Source organism: Meles meles, chromosome 21, assembly GCF_922984935.1.
Source record: "Meles meles chromosome 21, mMelMel3.1 paternal haplotype, whole genome shotgun sequence".
NCBI lineage: Eukaryota > Metazoa > Chordata > Mammalia > Carnivora > Mustelidae > Meles > Meles meles.
The window spans coordinates 24241070-24246382 of record NC_060086.1 but is presented as its reverse complement, the minus strand read 5'-3'; the positions used below and the strand labels follow the sequence as shown (position 1 = coordinate 24246382).

General features: G+C 50.7%; 1 pseudogene; it reads right to left on the bottom strand.

Annotated features, from left to right (window-relative positions):
* Nucleotides 1-600: 600 nt before the first annotated feature.
* On the bottom strand, nucleotides 601-4905 carry LOC123933599 (annotated as a pseudogene).
* Between the last annotated feature and the right edge of the window lie 408 nt (nucleotides 4906-5313).

Below are 5313 nucleotides of genomic sequence, written 5' to 3'. Positions count from 1 at the left end.
TTGAACTAGAAATAATTTTTCTCAAATGGACAGTTATTTGCCCAGAGAATCTGCAGTGCCATTGAAATGACGAGAGGGAAATAAAATGCTTTTCAGAACCATGTCCCAATTAGGTGTCCTTAAAATTTCCTGATAAATTGATTTAGTATTTGTTGGTAACCATTTGTGCAAACTTGCTTACTTAAATTGACTATAGAGTAACTGAGACACAATAAGGACAGAGAAGTAGTATAACTAGAGCTTGGCTTTTCTTGACTCTCTATAGGATAGGTTTTTTGTTCTGTTTTTTTTTTTTTTTTTCCAGGTAGGAAACATCTCTATTATTGGCCTTGATTCATTCGTCATATAGTGTCCAACGTGGGTTCCGGATCCAGACAATCTGCCTGGCGCATTACTACGCTGGCCCCTCTAGTCCAGACACCAGGCCATCCCCTGAGGGAAGCCAACCCCACCGGCCCCAAAAGTTCATGCTTGGGGTGCTGAGTGCCAGGCTGTCCCAGGATTGTCCCCTCGGTCCCTGGCCCTCTATTCTGGCCAGGAGTTCTGGGGAGGCCGAGGCTGGAGCCTGACGCTCTCTTTGGTATCGTGATCATTAAAAAAAAAAAAAACCAAAAACAGAGGAGACAAATGTTTCACAGTCTTAAAAAAAATAGGAGTCTGAGGAGAGAAGCCAAGGTCCTCCGTTTGGGAGCCCCGTGGGAGGCCGAAGCATCCGTGTCCCTTGAGGTGTGCTGACCCAGCTGTGGTGTGTCCAACAAGCGATGTCACTGGCCAGAGCCGTAGGGCCAATTGAAGGTACTTGCTGACAGCAGCATGTCTCGGATCAGCGTCTCGGAGGGCGTCTTGCCCACCAGGCGCATGAAGAACAGCTGGGAGTTGAGGGAGTCTTGGAGGGCGCACAGGGCCGGGAGCCGCAGTAGCGGACGCCCGAGGTGCTGGGGCCCGGACGGGGACTGGGCCCGCACATGCTCCGTGAGGGCCACCTGCGCCTTCTCCTGCAGGCGTTCCGCGTGCGCTGGGTCGGAGAGGCCACAGGCGTCAGGCATGAAGAGCGGGATGGCCTTGAGGAAGCCGAGTCGACCTGCAGGCGGCCCAGCTTGTCCACCTGCTCCTGGAAGGCGCGTACCTGGTCCGTGAAGGGCGCGGCGTGCAGGCGGGCGGCGGCCCGGAGCTGAGCCCTGTGCAGGGGCAGAGCTGCCTGCGCCACGATCAGCATGAAGAGCTCGCTCAGCGGAGGGGCAGCAGCGCTGCCTGCTCGCACACGTCAGTGCCCAGCCCCGCGCCTGGACGCGGCGGGATAGGGCTCGGCTCGCAGCAGCTGCGCGATCAGCACCAACACCGGCTGCCCCAGGAACTGGTCTCTCCCCGCGGCCACCAGCTCGGAGCCCGGGGGCGCAGCCGGAGGAGGCGGCCGCGCTGCACCACGTCCTTCCTCATGCCCACCGGGAAGCACTTTTCAGGCGGCAGTATTGGCACAGGTGATGCTGGGCGATCTGGCAGTCCCGGTTGGACCCGCCGGTGTCGCTTCGGCTGCTGTGGAAGCTCCGCTTGAAGCAGCTCTTGCAGCCCTCGCAGGTGAAGACGCCGTCGTGCTTGCCGCTGGACGTGTCCCCACACACCATGCAGTCCACCTGCAGCCCGGACCGCTCTTCTTCTCCAGGATCAGTGTCACTGGCAGCGCCCGGGGGTGAGGCCCAGGAGGCCCGTGGGGGTCTGCAAGGCCCTGCAAGCTACCGCCCCCCTCTGTGGCCGCACCTTCCCTGCCTGCGCCTCAGGCAGGGCCCCAGCCTCCCTTGCAGCCGCCGCCACTGCGCACCCTGTGATCCCGCCTCACGCTGCAGCCGGTTTTCTCTGGGATAGTTTTTATAATTTCTCTGTTCTTCTCTGTCTCAGTTTCCAATGCCTCCCTGTGTCTGCAGCCTAAACATTGTAGGCGAAGTTTGGGTTTGGAATTGCAGAGACTAAATAGTTGTACCCAACCCAGTGCAAACCAGCAAAGCATGAAGGACTTTTTTTTTTTTTTTTTTTTTTTTTTAAGATTTTGTTCATTTAACACAGATCACAAGCAGGCAGAGGCAGGCAGAGAGAGGGGGAGGCAGGCTCCCTGCTGAGCAGAGAGCCCAATGCAGAGCTCGATGCAGAGCTCCATCCCAGGATCCTGGGATCATGACCTCAGGCGAAGGCAGAGGCTTTATTTAACCCACTGACCCACCCAGGTGCCCCCGTGGGGATTTTTTAAAGAAAAGACAGATGCTTAAGTCCTATTCTAGACTCACGGAGTCAGAGCTCTCTGGGATAGGCCCCAGGGTACAAGGACCAAGCATGTTTACCATCTAGATGCATTTTTGGAGAGCATTTTTGGCATTGGGCTTTCCATTATCTGAAAAAACATTCAGCGAGATTGGGAGAACCCATAAATTAACGTTGGATGACACTTAGCAGGGCTCTGTCCTTCGGGTTCTGGGATATCGTGATCTGCATGTTTGGTGTAATGTGTTACAGCCTTAGCTCTTGTCAGAAAGTTATGGATCGGGGTGCCTGGGTGTCTCAGTGGGTTAAAGCCTCTGCCTTCGGCTCAGGTCATGATCCCAGTGTCCTGGGATGGAGCCGAGCAGGGAGCCTGCTTCCTCCTTTCTCTCTGCCTGCCTTTCTGCCTACTTGTGATCTCTCTCTGTCTGTCAAATAAATTAATTAAATCTTAAAAACATAAAATAAATTTTTAAAATTTTAAAAAAGTTATGGACTGTTTTTTCTTTTGTTTTCAGTTTTTATGTATTTAACAGAGAACGAGCCAGAGAGCATAAGCAGGGGGAACAGTAGAGGGAGAGGGAGAAGCAGGCTCCCCGCTGAGTAGGGAGCCCAACGAGAGGCTGGATCCCAGAACCCTGAGATCATGACCTGAGCTGATACCAAGAGTCAGATGCTTAGCCAAACTGAGCCACCCAGGCACAATTACAGGACCTGATGTCTTAGAAAATAAATTGCAAGGCTAAAGAAAGAGAAGGGAGAAAGTGAGGACTGTAATCAAAAGAGGTTTGTGAGACCTGTTAACGAATGGCAAAGTATGGTCTTTTTTGGTGTTTGTTTTGTTTTGTTTTGTTTTCCCTAAAGAGAGAGAGAGAGAGAGAGAAAGCATGAGAGGGGAGGAGGTCAGAGGGAGAAGCAGACTCCTCATGGAGCTGGGAGCCCAATGTGGGACTCGATCCTGGGACTCTAGGATCATGACCTGAGCCGAAGGCAGTGTCTTAACCAACTGAGCCACCCAGGCGCCCCAAGGTATGGTTCTTACTCTCACTCTGGATTTAACAAACAGAGTCAAAATATTTATGAGAAAATCAGATCAATTTGAACTGTGGCTTGACATTTCATGGTACTGAGAAATTATTATTTTTTTTAATCTTTTTTTTTTTTTAATTTATTTGACAGAGAGAGAGAGATCACAAGTAGGCAGAGAGGCGGGCAGAGAGAGAGGAGGAAGCAGGCTCCCTGCAGAGCAGAGAGCCCGATGCAGGGCTCGATCCCAGGACCCTGAGATCATGACCTGAGCCGAAGGCAGCGGCTTAAACCACTGAGCCACCCAGGCGCCCGTATTATTATTATTTTTAAAGATTTTATTTATTTATTTGACAGAGAGAAATCACAAGACAGGCAGGCAGAGAGAGAGAGGAAGGGAAGCAGGCTCTCCGCTGAGCAGAGAGCCCGACGCGGGACTCGATCCCAGAACCCTGAGATCATGACCCGAGCTGAAGGCAGCAACCTAACCCACTGAGCCACCCAGGCACCCTTTTTTTTTTTAAAAGATTTTATTTATTTGACAGAGAGAAATCACAAGAGAGGCAGGCAGAGAGAGAGGAAGGGATTGAGAAATTATTTTGAAATGTGTAAAGAGTGATGATAGTTTTGTGGGTGTATCTATGTGTGTGTCCATCAAGGGCAGTTTTGTTCCCTGGGAGCTGTTTGGCGAAGACGGTGGGTTCACAGGAGCAGCAGCAGCGGCGTCCTCACCGGGCTCGGTCTGCAGTGGGATGTCGGTGGTGTCTGGCTGTCTAGCTTCTCTTTCTGCCTGTTGTTTTTTTCATGTTCTGTCTTGTTCTTTGGCCTCCTAATAGCCTTTCAATAAATTCTTTTTCTGTTAAATTCAGTCAGAATCAGTTTCTGTGAAGCAAGAATTCTGCCTTAGAAAAGAAAAGGGTGAAGCCCATGTATAGAGGAAAGGTGATTTGACAGACTGGCAGGAGACAGAGGAATTAGGAGACATAGATACATAAAAATATGTATGTCATTTCTGTATCTAACAGTGGCATTTACAGAGTGTATAGTAGATGTATTTTTATATGCACGTATATATGTATATAGTATTTGAGAGCAAGAGAATCTCATGGCTTCTGTTTTTCTTGTTCTTAACTTCTGTCCCTCTCGAGACCACAGTTTAATTCTTCCTCAGGAATATTAGGAGATAGCCCCATATTTCTTTCTTTCTTCTTTTTTTAAGATTTCATTTATTATTTGACACAGAGAGAGAGATCACAGATTGGCAGAGAGGCAGGCAGAGAGAGACGGGGAAGCAGGCTTCCTGCCAAGCGAAGAGCCCGATACGGGGCTCGATCCCAAGACCCTGAGACCATGACCTGAGCCGAAGACAGGGCTGAACCCACAGAGCCACTCTGGTGCCCCCCCCATTTCTTTAAATAAGAAACTCTCCTTCCTACTTGAATAAATGCAAATAGACTTCTGTCCCCTACAACCCGGAGAAGCTTGGCATAGTTTAGATGATGCCGTGCTCACCTAACCACCTTTTTGCTATACCTGCCCTTGCTCACCGCTGTGCAGAGGTTCCACAAACGTCTGTTTCATGGGCACATGATTGTCATTTGTCTCCAGACAGGGAACGAATGTGCTGTTCATGGCAGCAGAGGCACTCTGGTCTTCTTGGTCTCTCAAATAATCATTGTAAGTGGACATACTTATTGAGAGTTCTTTCTGTCGTACGTGCCCGTCTTTCATAAGTTTTGCCAGCAACCTTCAGTCTCTGAACACCACTGACTGTAGGGTCCTCAGCCCTTGGGTTTGTGAGGCACAAGGAATGAATGAATCCAGCGGGGCCCCTTGAGAGACGCCTGCTGGACTCTCCTGGTGGGTCCTATACTGACGGACACAGGCCATTCCAGCTTCATCGAGGAAGGTGGCATCTAAGGTGGGAGCGTGTACAGGCAGGGTAGCCTGGGTTTTCCGAGAACAGGCTTTGAGGCCAATAGCCTTAGACTATCACCCTGACTCTGCCCCGTGCTCCTGTGCTTCCTTAGGCATGTTACC